This window comes from Gossypium hirsutum, chromosome D02 (assembly GCF_007990345.1).
Source record: "Gossypium hirsutum isolate 1008001.06 chromosome D02, Gossypium_hirsutum_v2.1, whole genome shotgun sequence".
Taxonomy (NCBI): domain Eukaryota; kingdom Viridiplantae; phylum Streptophyta; class Magnoliopsida; order Malvales; family Malvaceae; genus Gossypium; species Gossypium hirsutum.
Window position 1 is genome coordinate 42200545 of NC_053438.1, and position 13914 is coordinate 42214458.

General features: G+C 38.8%; 1 non-coding gene across 1 annotated transcript; it reads left to right on the top strand.

Moving 5' to 3' along the window:
* Positions 1-13453: 13453 nt before the first annotated feature.
* LOC121215053 (small nucleolar RNA R71) lies at positions 13454-13560 on the top strand. The gene has a single exon (XR_005910789.1). It is a non-coding gene; the product is annotated as a small nucleolar RNA R71 (small nucleolar RNA).
* Positions 13561-13914: the final 354 nt, after the last annotated feature.

A 13914-nucleotide genomic window follows, 5' to 3' on the forward strand; every position in this document is an offset into this window, starting at 1 on the left:
AATGAAATACGAATGGGCCATGATTTATTGTTAAATGTGCATGGTTATTTGAATGCTGTCCAGGCTAAGTCCCGAAGGCTTGTGCTAAGTGACAATATCCGGACTAAGATCCGAAGGCATTTGTGCGAGATACTAATTCCGGGCTAAGCCCGAAGGCATTTGTGCGAGTTACTAAATCCGGGTTAAGTCCCGAAGGCATTTGTGCGAGGTACTAAATCCGGGTTAAGTCCCGAAGGCATTTGTGCGAATTACTATAACCGGGCTATGTCCCGAAGGCATTTGAACGAGGAGCTATATCCGGTTAAATTCCGAAGGTACGTGATTTGGGAATGAATGAACTTGCTGTAAAATTCCAGTTGATACTCTCGAAACATCCCAACATTGAGGTATGTTTCGTATGTGCTTGAATTTAGTTGAGCCCTTACAAATAAGTATTCGCTCAGTTGATAAACGAGCTACCGGCCTTTGGCTGAGTTGATCTTTTGTGTATGTACATAAGGGTTGGTATGTGAAGCAAGTATGATATCGAAAATTTGTGCATATGAAATTATCCGTTTAGCTATATGAATGCTATACTTTTGTTGTGCTGGAATTCCTTGCTCAAAACTTACTAAGCATAAATTGCTTACTCCGTTTCATTGCTCCTCTGTTTTATAGATTGGTTCTCCAGCTATCGGACTCGGGATCTTGAAGTCGAAGTCGCCCACACTATCAAAGCCCCCTTTTGGTACAATTATGGTTGAACTTCGAAATGGCATGTATAGGACTACCCCTTGTTGTTTTAAGCACTTTTTGTGATGTATGTGTGTACAGCCATGCGAAAATGGCTTGTAGAAGTGGAGTATGGCATTAGACCATTTGTGTTTATGTATGTATATATGGTTTCATGATGTGACTATGGTTTGGAATGGAAGTGTTGGGCAAATGATCAGCCATTGGAATGGCTAAATATGATAATATGTGGACCTATGTATGACAAAACCCTAGTTGGTCCATAGTAACCACGAAATAGGTAAAGTTTACCTTGAAAACAGATGCTGACAGCAGCAGTGGTGTGGATTTGAAAAATCACAAAAATTTGTAGTAATGAAATTAAATAGTGAATAAATTATGTAATAGAACCTTGATGAATCTTTTTTCATATGAAAGTAACGAAAAAATCATATGAACAGTATATTAAGAGATATTAAAGTTCTCGTGAAACAGGGCCAGAACGGTTTCTGGATCTCCTGTTTCGACTTTGAAAATTTACCATAAATTAACCAGAGATAATTAGGAGTCATACCATATATGTATAGATTCCTCTCTGAGTCTAGTTTCTATAGAAACAAACGGCATCAGTATTGGAGCCCTGTACAAGGAGATATCCAAGTCGTAATGCGCAAAGGTCAGGGTAGTCGATCCCTGTAACATGGGAGACTTTGACTAATAAACTGTACTAATTGGCCCGACCAAAAATTCTAGAAAAAAATATGTAGATGGGCATATGAGTCTAGTTTCATGGAAAAATCACGAAACTGATTTTCGAGTTGTGAAACTCAAGATATGATTTTTAAAGCGACTAGTACGCAGATTGGCAGTGTCTGGGAAATATTTTTTATAAGGGGTTTAAAGTCTGTTAACACCTCGTGTTCGACTCCGGTGTCGGTCTCGGGTTCGGGGTGTTACAATTGATTGGTATCAGAGCTACGGTTTAGTCGATTCTAGGACTACCGTAATGCGTTGGGTCTAGCTATACATGCCATTTTATGTGATTACTTGATAGTGTGGTGATTTCTGACAATTGTAAGTGTGTTTATTTATAGTAATGGATCCCGATCCCAACCGAGAGGTAGCTGATGATCTTGAGAGTGTAGCGCCTGCTCCCGCACAAGGGACAGCGCCGGCGGACTCTCAACCTAATGCTAGTAACCCGAATGATGAAGCTAGACAAGCTTTCTATAGCGTGATGAATGATTGGTTCAACCAATACATTCGAACTAATACGGCTGTTCCACAACCTCCATTCCCGACAAATACCACCCCCGCACCTACAATACCTCCGGTAACTGACCAAATAAGGTCAAATAAGCCCCCAGTTGACAGAATCCGAAAACATGGGGCTACTGAATTTAAGGCTACGGATAGCGATGATGCCGAGCAAGCTGAACTTTGGTTGGACAACACTATCCGGGTACTCGATGAGCTATCTTGTACACCTGATGAATGCCTAAAGTGTACTATCTCCTTGTTACGCGATTCTGCCTACTATTGGTGGAGTACTCTGACTTCTGTTGTGCCTCGAGAGCAAGTAACTTGGGAGTTTTTCCAAACTGAGTTTCGGAAAAAGTATATCAGTCAGAGATTTGTTGATCAAAAACGGAAGGAATTTCTTGAGCTTAAGCAAGGTTCTATGTCAGTTACTGATTACGAGCGAAAATTTGTTAGACTTAGTAGATACGCTCGGAAATGTGTTTCGTCCGAGGCTATCATGTGTAAACGCTTCGAGGATGGGCTGAATGAAGATATAAAAATGTTCGTTGGCATTCTTGAAATATGAGAGTTCGTAGTACTTGTCGAGCGAGCTTGTAAAGCCGAAGAGCTTAGAAAAGAAAAACAAAAAGTTGATGTGGGAACAGGGGAGTTTCGTAAAAGATCCTCGGGAAAGTCTCTTCAACAGGCATCGAAGAAATTTCGAGATGATGTGGGCCGGTCTAGAGGCACTTCGGGCCTTTTTAGATGAGATCGTGATCGACCCCCTGTGGGTACCCGAGGCACTTCGATCGCTAGTGTTGGGAATGAACGTCGAGACAAAACAGAATGTCGATATTGCGGTAAATGGCATTCGGGGAGTTGTAGATTCCATGACCGCTCCTGTTACAAGTGTGGATCAGTTGACCACTTCATCAAAGATTGCCCGAGGTTGTCTGAACAGAATGTAAATCAGAGTGGGAAACCGGGTGCTACCACTGCTCGAGGTAGACCATCTAGAAATACGGGCAATGCTAGTGGTGGTCAGAGAGGATCTAGAGATGCTACGACTGGATCCGAGGCTCGTGCGCCTGCTAGAGCTTATGCTATACGTGCCCGCGAGGATGCTTCTTCGCCTGATGTTATTACCGTACTTTCACTCTCTTTGATACTAATGTAATTGCTTTGATTGACCCCGGTTCTACTCATTCTTACATATGTGAAACCTTAGCATCCAGTAAGACTTTACCTATTGAGTCTACTGAGTTCGTAATTCGGGTGTCAAATCCCTTGGGTCGTTACGTGCTTGTCGACAAAGTGTGTAAGAAATGTCCCCTAGTGATTCGAGGTTCCTGTTTTCCGGCGGACTTGATGCTTTTGCCGTTTGATGAATTTGATGTTATTCTCGGGTTGGATTGGTTGACCGTGCATGATGCGGTTGTGAATTGCAAAAGCAAGACTATTGATTTGAGGTGCGCAAATAACGAAGTAATCCGAGTTGAGTCTACAGACTTGGATGGGTTGCCAGTTGTAATATCCTCAATGTTGGCCCAGAAATATGTAAGAAAAGGGTGCGAAGCATACCTTGCGTATGTACTTGATGACAAAGACTTAGAAAAGAAACCCGAATCTGTGCCGGTGGTTTGTGAATACCTGGATGTTTTTCCTGAAGAATTACCGGGTTTACCACCTGTTCGGGAGGTAGAGTTTGGTATTGAGCTTGTACCTGGGACTACGCCGATTTCGATAGCTCCGTATCGTATGGCACCAACCGAGTTAAAAGAGTTGAAAGCTCAGTTGCAAGAATTGACGGATAGAGGTTTTGCTCGACCAAGTTTCTCACCTTGGGGTGCACCAGTATTGTTCGTGAAAAAGAAGGACGGAACCATGAGGTTGTGCATTGACTATCGTCAACTGAATAAAGTGACGATAAAGAATAAATATCCGTTACCGCGTATTGTTGTTTTGTTTGATCAACTAAAGGGAGCCTCAGTGTTCTCAAAAATAGATTTGAGATCGGGTTATTATCAGTTGCGGGTTCGAGATTCGGACGTACCCAAAACTGCTTTCAGAACGAGGTACGGTCACTACGAATTCTTAGTGATGCCGTTTGGGCTTACTAATGCCCCTGCGGTATTTATGGATTTGATGAATCGGATCTTCAGACCATATTTGGATCGGTTCGTAGTTGTGTTCATTGATGACATCTTGGTCTATTCAAGAGATGAGACCGAACATGCTGAGCACCTGAGACTAGTGTTGCAAATGTTGCGGGATAAGCAGTTATATGCTAAGTTCAGTAAGTGTGAGTTCTGGTTAAGAGAGGTTAGCTTCTTGGGTCATGTGGTATCCGCATCGGGTATTCGAGCTGACCCGAGCAAAGTTTCAGCCATACTTAACTGGAAGCCTCCAAGAAATATTATCGAAGTTTGGAGCTTCCTGGGACTCGCCGGTTATTACCGACGATTTGTCAAAGGTTTCTCGATGATAGCCACACCAATGACGAAGCTACTTCAAAAGGATGTTAAGTTCGAATGGACGGAGAAATGTCAGAAAAGTTTTGATCAACTAAAAACTTATTTGACTGAAGCTCCAATTTTAGTGCAACCCGAATCAGGCAAAGAGTTTGTCATTTATAGTGACGCATCCCTACTTGGGTTGGGTTGCGTATTGATGCAAGAAGTTCGAGTGGTGGCCTATGCGTCGAGACAATTAAAGCCACATGAGAAAAATTATCCGACCCATGATCTTGAACTAGCTGCCATCGTATTTGCTTTAAAAATATGGCGACATTACTTATTTGGTGAAAAGTGCCATGTATTTTCGGATCACAAAAGTCTCAAATATTTGATGACTCAAAGAGACTTAAATCTGCGACAAAGACGTTGGCTTGAGTTGTTGAAAGATTACGAGCTTGTCATTGATTACCACCCGGGAAAGGCTAATGTGGTTGCGGACGCCTTAAGCCGGAAGTCATTGGTTGCTTTACGAGCAATGAATGTGCATTTGTCTGTTCTACCTGACAATGTGTTAGCTGCTGAATTAAAAGCCAAACCATTATTGATTCATCAAATTCGTGAAGCCCAGAAAGTTGATGATGAATTGGTTGCAAAACGGGCTGAGTGTGCTCCGAACAAGGAATCGGAGTTTCAAATTGATGATGATGATTGTTTGAGGTTTAGAAGTCGTTTGTGTGTTCCAAGGAGTTCGTAACTCATTTCGATGATTCTGAACGAAGCCCATTGTAGCCAAATGTCAAGTCACCCGGGGAGTACGAAAATGTACAACGATTTGAAACGTTGGTTTTGGTGGCATGGTATGAAACGAGACATCTCTGACTTTGTTTCGAGATGTTTAATATGTCAACAAATGAAAGCGGAACATCAAGTGCCTTCAGGATTACTTCAGCCGATCATGATACCCGAGTGGAAATGGGATCGAGTCACAATGGACTTTGTGTCCGGACTGCCATTGTCAACAAGTAAGAAGGATGCGATTTGGGTTGTTGTTGATAGACTGACTAAGTCGGCTCACTTTATCCCCGTGTGTATGGATTTTTCATTGGATAGACTAGTTGAATTGCACGTTTCTCAGATTGTGAGATTACACGGGGTACCTATTTCTATCGTGTCGGATAGAGATCCGAGATTCACCTCGCGATTTTGGAGGAAATTGCAAGAAGCTTTGGGTACCAAGCTGCATTTTAGCACTGCTTTTCATCCCCAAACCGATGGTCAATCTGAGCGGATAATTCAGATACTTGAGGATATGTTGAGATGTTGCATCCTCGAGTTCAGTGGTTCATGGGAACGGTATTTACCTTTGATTGAATTCGCTTACAATAATAGTTTTCAATCAAGTATTAAGATGGCACCTTACGAGGCTTTGTACGGTCGTAAATGCCGTACACCGTTGTTTCGGACCGAGCTCGGTGAAAGTAAAATTTTCGGAGTTGATTTGATTAAGGATGCTGAACAGAAAGTAAAGGTAATCCGTGAAAGTCTGAAAGCAGCCACAGATCGTCAAAAATCGTATGCGGATTTGAAACGAAAGGACATTGAATATCAGGTGGGAGATAAAGTGTTCCTTAAAGTTTCGCCTTGGGAAAAGGTACTCAGGTTTGGCCGTAAGGGCAAGTTGAGCCCGAGATTCATTGGGCCGTACGAAATCTCCGAACGAGTTGGTCCGGTTGCGTATAGATTGATTTTGCCCCCTGAGCTTGAAAAGATTCACGACGTCTTTCATGTTTCGATGCTTCGACGCTATCGATCTGATCCATTGCACATAATTAGCCCATCAGAGGTTGAAATTCAAGCCGATATGAGTTATGAAGAAGAGCCGATGCATATCCTAGCTCGTGAAGTGAAGGAGTTGCGAAACAAAAGGGTTCCGTTAGTGAATGTGTTATGGCTCAAACACGGGATCGAGGAAGCTACTTGGGAAACCGAGAGCTCGATGAAAGAACGATACCCAAACCTATTTACCGGTAAGATTTTCGGGGACGAAAATTTCTTAAGTGGGGGAGAGTTGTGACAGCCCAAAATTGACCCTAGTCGGGAAGTGGTTTCGGGACCACAAAACCGAGTCATAAAAATAATTGATTTCCATATTCTATGCTTATTATGTGTGTACATGAGTATGTGGAAGTTTCATTCTCCAATTTTGCCAATTGCATGAGAAATTATTAAATAGGGATTAATATGAGACATGGTGAAAATATGATAGGCTAATTTAAAATGGTCTATTAATGCATGTTGTGAAAATGATGGGTTTGCATGTCAAATTACCCAAAATTTGAGCTAGTGGTTGGCCATGCTATGGGTGGAAACATGTTGGGAACATGTTGGCCTAGTGAGGTATGTAGGAAAAAAATAAAATAAGGGGCATGGGCATAAAATAATGAAAAGGAGTATGATGAATACAAAAAAAAAATGTGTGTAGTTGCTTTCCCCCCCCATTGCCGTGAGCTAAAGAAAAGAAAGGAGAAAATTTTTGTTCATCCTTTCTCATCTTCATTTAGCCGAAACTAGAAAAAAAAACAAAGAAAAAAAAAATGCTCATCCTTTGGTTCATCCTTGGCCAAAAATTTTAAGGAGGAAGGAAGAAGAAAGGTTGAAGAGGTTCGGCCATGCATGTAGCTAGGCTAAGGTATGTTTGATGATGCTCCATGAGATGCATGCATGTTTTAGTTGTTAGCTTGAGTTCTACCTAGCCCATGGTCTAAATCTTGCTATGTGATGGAAATGACACTCGGCCATGGATGCATCATTCTTGGTTGATGTTTGATGTTGTGGTGATGAGGCATGAGGATGAGTTAAGATTCGGCCTAGGTGGAGTTTGTGTTAATGACATTGCATGCTAAATATGAAGCTTGTTAATGATGCATGTGATGGTGGCTTGATGATTCTTGAACCTCCTTTTTAGCATTTTTGAGTGAGCACATATGTGCATTGGTTGCTAAATGGAGAAGAATCGGCTAGCAAGTTGTGTGCTAAGGCCGAATATAACTTTTGCATGTTAATGAGCAATGCATGTGTTAAATTGATGGAAAGGGAGAGGATGCTTTACTAGTGTGTATATGTGTGTATTAGCCAAGTTTTGAACTTGAAACAAAAGGGTGTTTAGTCAATACAAGTGACCATACTTGTAGAATGTATTAAGTGTTGAAATCGGCCCCAAAATAGACATGCATATTCGGCCAAGGGGGAAAAATTAGCTACAATGTTGAGTTTGATTCATGATTCCGTACATATGTGACTTTAATGTCTAATGTATAAATATGGGCTAAGTGCCTTGTGTTCCTCTTTTCGATGCTCAAATGATTAAATCAATTTATTTGTTTAATTAAGCTCAAGAGCAAAGGGGAACTAAATCCGATAAAGGGAAGGAAAAAGTGGTCGAATAGCTATCGGAATCGTTCGACAACACCCGAGGTAAGTTCTTGAGTAAAAGAGCTTAAATTATGATGTGATTAGATCATGTTTTGAGCAAATTAAATCATGCTCTTTGTGTGGCTATTGAGCCGAATTTGCAAGAATGATAAATGTCTTGTGTTTGAGTTTTGCTAACGAAAATGAAATACGAATGGGCCATGATTTATTGTTAAATGTGCATGGTTATTTGAATGCTGTCCGGGCTAAGTCCCGAAGGCTTGTGCTAAGTGACAATATCCGGACTAAGATCCGAAGGCATTTGTGCGAGATACTAATTCCGGGCTAAGCCCGAAGGCATTTGTGCGAGTTACTAAATCCGGGTTAAGTCCCGAAGGCATTTGTGCGAGTTACTAAATCCGGGTTAAGTCCCGAAGGCATTTGTGCGAGTTATTAAATCCGGGTTAAGTCCCGAAGGCATTTGTGCGAGTTACTAAATCCGGGTTAAGTCCCGAAGGTATTTGTGTGAATTACTATAACCGGGCTATGTCCCGAAGGCATTTGAACGAGGAGCTATATCCGGTTAAATTCCGAAGGTACGTGATTTGGGAATGAATGAACTTGCTGTAAAATTCCAGTTGATACTCTCGAAACATCCCAACATTGAGGTATGTTTCGTATGTGCTTGAATTTAGTTGAGCCCTTACAAATAAGTATTCGCTCAGTTGATAAACGAGCTACCGGCCTTTGGCTGAGTTGATCTTTTGTGTATGTACATAAGGGTTGGTATGTGAAGCAAGTATGATATCGAAAATTTGTGCATATGAAATTATCCGTTTAGCTATATGAATGCTATACTTTTGTTGTGCTGGAATTCCTTGCTCAAAACTTACTAAGCATAAATTGCTTACTCCGTTTCATTGCTCCTCTGTTTTATAGATTGGTTCTCCAGCTATCGGACTCGGGATCTTGAAGTCGAAGTCGCCCACACTATCAAAGCCCCCTTTTGGTACAATTATGGTTGAACTTCGAAATGGCATGTATAGGACTACCCCTTGTTGTTTTAAGCACTTTTTGTGATGTATGTGTGTACAGCCATGCGAAAATGGCTTGTAGAAGTGGAGTATGGCATTAGACCATTTGTGTTTATGTATGTATATATGGTTTCATGATGTGACTATGGTTTGGAATGGAAGTGTTGGGCAAATGATCAGCCATTGGAATGGCTAAATATGATCATATGTGGACCTATGTATGACAAAACCCTAGTTGGTCCATGGTAACCACGAAATAGGTAAAGTTTACCTTGAAAACAGATGCTGACAGCAGCAGTGGTGTGGATTTGAAAAATCACAAAAATTTGTAGGAATGGAATTAAATAGTGAATAAATTATGTAATAGAACCTTGATGAATCTATTTTCATATGAAAGTAACGAAACAATCATATGAACAGTATATTAAGAGATATTAAAGTTCTCGTGAAACAGGGCTAGAACGGTTTCTGGATCTCCTGTTTCGACTTTGAAAATTTACCATAAATTAACCAGAGATAATTAGGAGTCATACCATATATGTATAGATTCCTCTCTGAGTCTAGTTTCTATAGAAATAAACGGTATCAGTATTGGAGCCCTGTACAAGGAGATATCCAAGTCGTAATGCGCAAAGGTCAGGGTAGTCGATCCCTGTAACATGGGAGACTTTGACTAATAAACTGTACTAATTGGCCCGACCAAAAATTCTAGAAAAAAATATGTAGTTGGGCATATGAGTCTAGTTTCATGGAAAAATCACAAAACTGATTTTCGAGTTGTGAAACTCAAGATATGATTTTTAAAGCGACTAGTACGCAGATTGGCAGTGTCTGGGAAATATTTTTTATAAGGGGTTTAAAGTCTGTTAACACCTCGTGTTCGACTCCGGTGTCGGTCTCGGGTTCGGGGTGTTACACCTATCATCAACCATAGCCACAAGCTAGTGCATTTAAACATAGCTTTTTTTAGAGTTAATCACATGATAAACCATTTCATAAGAATTTGCATAATTTAAACCTTACCACTTATTTAGGAGTACAAGTATATTTTCATTTGAGCACTTACCATTTCAATACGACTTATAAGTAAACATAATACCATTCAACCAACAGCTTGGCACTTGCCTAAGCATCAAACAGAAACATATGTTAGCATACTTGAACATATTTCATATAAATTCAACATTGATAACCTTATTTTCTCAACATGTCACGCTTGAGTTTATTACTCATCTCAACTTACATAATTACCATGTATCAACATATCAAAGATATATGTACATGTCATGATACATATCATTATCTTACCGTACATATATCATCCATTACCATATATCAATATATCATGTACCATCATTTCTATGCATTTCATGTATATACATGTATTAGTTCGTATCAAACTCATATCGTCTCTTAACAGAATTGTGACCGTTGAACCACTTAGAATATCATTAGATACATGGGTAGTACACACGAGGTATACTGAACTGTAATCCGTCAATTCCTGTACATGTATGCTCATACGAGCTATAAACGGTAAACTCCTCCGAGCTAAATAACGGTAAACTCAGATGAGTTGAGTATTGATAAGCTCATAAGAGTTGGAATCAGTAACCCTAATGACATGTCATTTGTATCCTACGAATTCCTAAGGTTCAAACAGGGCTTGGTATTCTTTGTGCGTTGTTGAATTTCCCTCGTTTCATTATAATCTAAATGGTATAATAACATATATATATCATTTCATTTTCAATAAAATTAATATAATAACATTAAATTTAATCAACAATATACATAGTATAGTTCATATGAACTTACCTGGCTAAATTGTAGAAATACCAAAGTTTAAGGGCATTTTGGTAATTTTCCATTTTCCTCAATTTTTCACCCGATCTTGATCTAAACTAATAATTTCATTCAATATATTAATTTAGACAATAAAAAATTCATTTCATACAATTTGGTCTTTTTTACATTTTTACAAAATTACCCCTAAAGTTTTACTTTTATTCAATTTAGTCCCTAAGCCCAAAACATGCAAATTAACCATTTTTACCTAGAATTGAGCTTAGCTGAATGTTCATGGTATCCAAAAAAGGTCATTTATGTGACAATTTGACATTGAATCCTTGTACTTTTATTAATTTAACAAATTAGTCATTAATCGAAAAATTCATCAAAATCACTTAACAAAATACTTTTAAATATAAATCAACATTTCAAATTCATCATATAACATAAAAAATCACAAGATTTATCAATGGCAACATTCAAAATCTTTAATATTTTCAAAATGAAAGGTACGGGCTAGCTGGACCTAGTTGCAACGATCTCGAAAACATAAAAATTATAATAAACTAATAGCATAGGGGCTTACATGCAAGGAATAAAACATGGCTGAACCAAGATTTCATAGCCATGGCTTCTTTCTTCTTTTCATGTGTGAAGAAGACACCAAAATGATGATATAACATTTTGGTTTTTATTTTATTTAATTTAATAATCAAATTACCATTTTACCCTTACTTAACTTTAAAAATTACACTAATGCCAAGCCATGCACATCCATTATCACCTTTAAAGGTCTATTTACCATACAATGACTTCCATATTAAATTTGTATAGCTATTTGATACCTTTAGCTTATAGAACACAACTTTTGCACTTTACGCGATTTATTCCTTTTTGCTTAATTTACTATCGAAATGATAAAATTTTCCAACAAAACTTCAATACCACCTTAATTACACTCCGAAAATATTAATAAAAATATTTACGGCTCATTTTATAGAAGTGAGGCCCTGATACCTCATTTTCTAAAACCACTTGAACTTAATAAAATATTTATACAGCAAAAATCATTATATCAAAAACCTTTTTAAAATCACAATTAACTCATAAATATTAAATATAATATTTACAAACTTACTTGTTAGATTTGGTGGCCTCGAAACCACCGTATCTGACACCACTGAAAAATGGGCTGTTACAGAATGTGATCTATTGATCATTCATCATCATGGTTAATTCTCCTTTCTGCACATCGATTAAAGTCCTGTTTGTAGCAAGAAAAGGTTTTCCAAGAATAATTGGCACATCATGGTCAACTTCACATTCTAAAATAAGGAAATCTATAGGAAAGATAAATTTATCTACCCTTACCAATACATCTTCAATTTTACCTTTCGAATGGGCATAGGATTGATCGACCAGTTGCAACATAACCGTAGTAGGTCTTGCTTTCTTGATTCCCAGCTTCTTGAAAATAGACAGTGACATTAGATTTATACTCGCTTGTAAATCACATAATGCCTTACCAACATAATGATTTCCAATGAAACATGGGATAGTGAAACTCCCTAGGTCCTTCAATTTTGGAGGCAACTTATTCATCAACATTGATGTGCACCCTTCAGTGAGAGCAACAATATCAAATTCTCCCAATCTTGGTTTCTTCGACTGTATATCTTTCATGAATTTCATGTAATTGGGAATTTTCTCCTAAGCTTCTACTAGTAGTATGTTAATATAGAGTTGCTTCAAAATATCCAAAAATCTTTTGAACCGGGCCTTTTGTTTACAATTGTGGAATTGAAGAAATGGTAGAGGTAGTCGTCCTTCAGGTTGTTGATATTGTTTTGCTGTGGCATTTCCACCAGCAAAATGATCTGATTTTTCTACGATAGGCTATTGTTTTACCTTTTTAGTTGCAGTGTGCTTTTCAAACGGTTCTGAATTCTTTTCCTGGTCGAGTCTGAAATTGTCCTCTTTTGCTGTGGCATCTTGAACAACATCATCCAGTTGAGTCCCACTTCTGAGAGTGATAGCTTTGTATTGCTCCTTCCTTTGTATTCTTGAATTCTCGATATCCTTTAGAAATGCTCCTTGTGGCCTCGAATTTAAAGCATTTGTTATATTCCCCACTTGATTCTCAAGAGCTCGTAGGGATGCAACTTGACTCTCTATTACAACATCATTCTTGGCCATATATTCCTTCAGTAATGCTTCCATAGGTGATGATGATGATGCTGAGGCCTGACCATGTTGTACATTTTGCCTCAGCATAGGATGATCATAACCAGGAGGTACACTGTTGGCATTCTATCTTGCAACATTGTTAAAATTCCCTCACCTTGATTATTCCAACTAAAATTCGGATGCTACTTTCACCCTGAATTGTAGGTGTTGGAATAAGGGTTATTATTTCGGTTAAAATTACCCATGTAGTATATAGATGCTAGATTTGATGGACATTCGTCAAACATACGGTCTTCACTACAATAAATACATGATAGCTCGGCTGATTTCGTCTCCTGGAATACAGTTGGATTTTTCATGGTTTTAATCATGTCAGCTAAAAAAGATACATGGGTTGTCAACGAGGTGATTGCATCAAGCTCCATGGTACCAACAACTCTCTTACCCATCCCAACTCTCATTAACGGATGTTGATAATCATTGTTGGCAATCTTTTCCAGAATCTCATATGCTTCATTATAAGATTTATCCAACAAAGTACCATTGGTGGAGGCATTAACTACCATCCTCATGTGTGCATTCAACCCATTATAAAACATCTCCATTTGAGTCCAGTGTTGGAATCCATACATTGGACATTTCCAAATTAACTCCTTAAATTGTTCCCAAGCTTCATATAACATTTCATCCTCTAATTGCTAAAAAGACGTGATGTCGTTTCTTAGCTTGGCATTCATAGTTGGTGGATTATACCATAGCAGAAATCTTTGGCAAAGATCATTCCATGATGCCACTGTTCCCCAAGGCAAAGAATTCAGCCACACTCTCGCACAATCTCTTAAAGAATGTGGAAATAGTTTAAGTTAGAGCGTCTTCAGGAACACCCTGTTGTCTAAACAAGTCACAAACCTCTAGAAAAAGTCTTAAATGAAGTCTTGGATCTTTAGTGGGTAACCCACCAAACTGGCTCACTGTTTGCAACATTTGAAACATTACCAATTTTAGTTCAAACTACTGACGTTGTATTTATGGTCTGACTACCCTTGGATTCAAATAATCCAAAATTGGCACAACATGCTCTC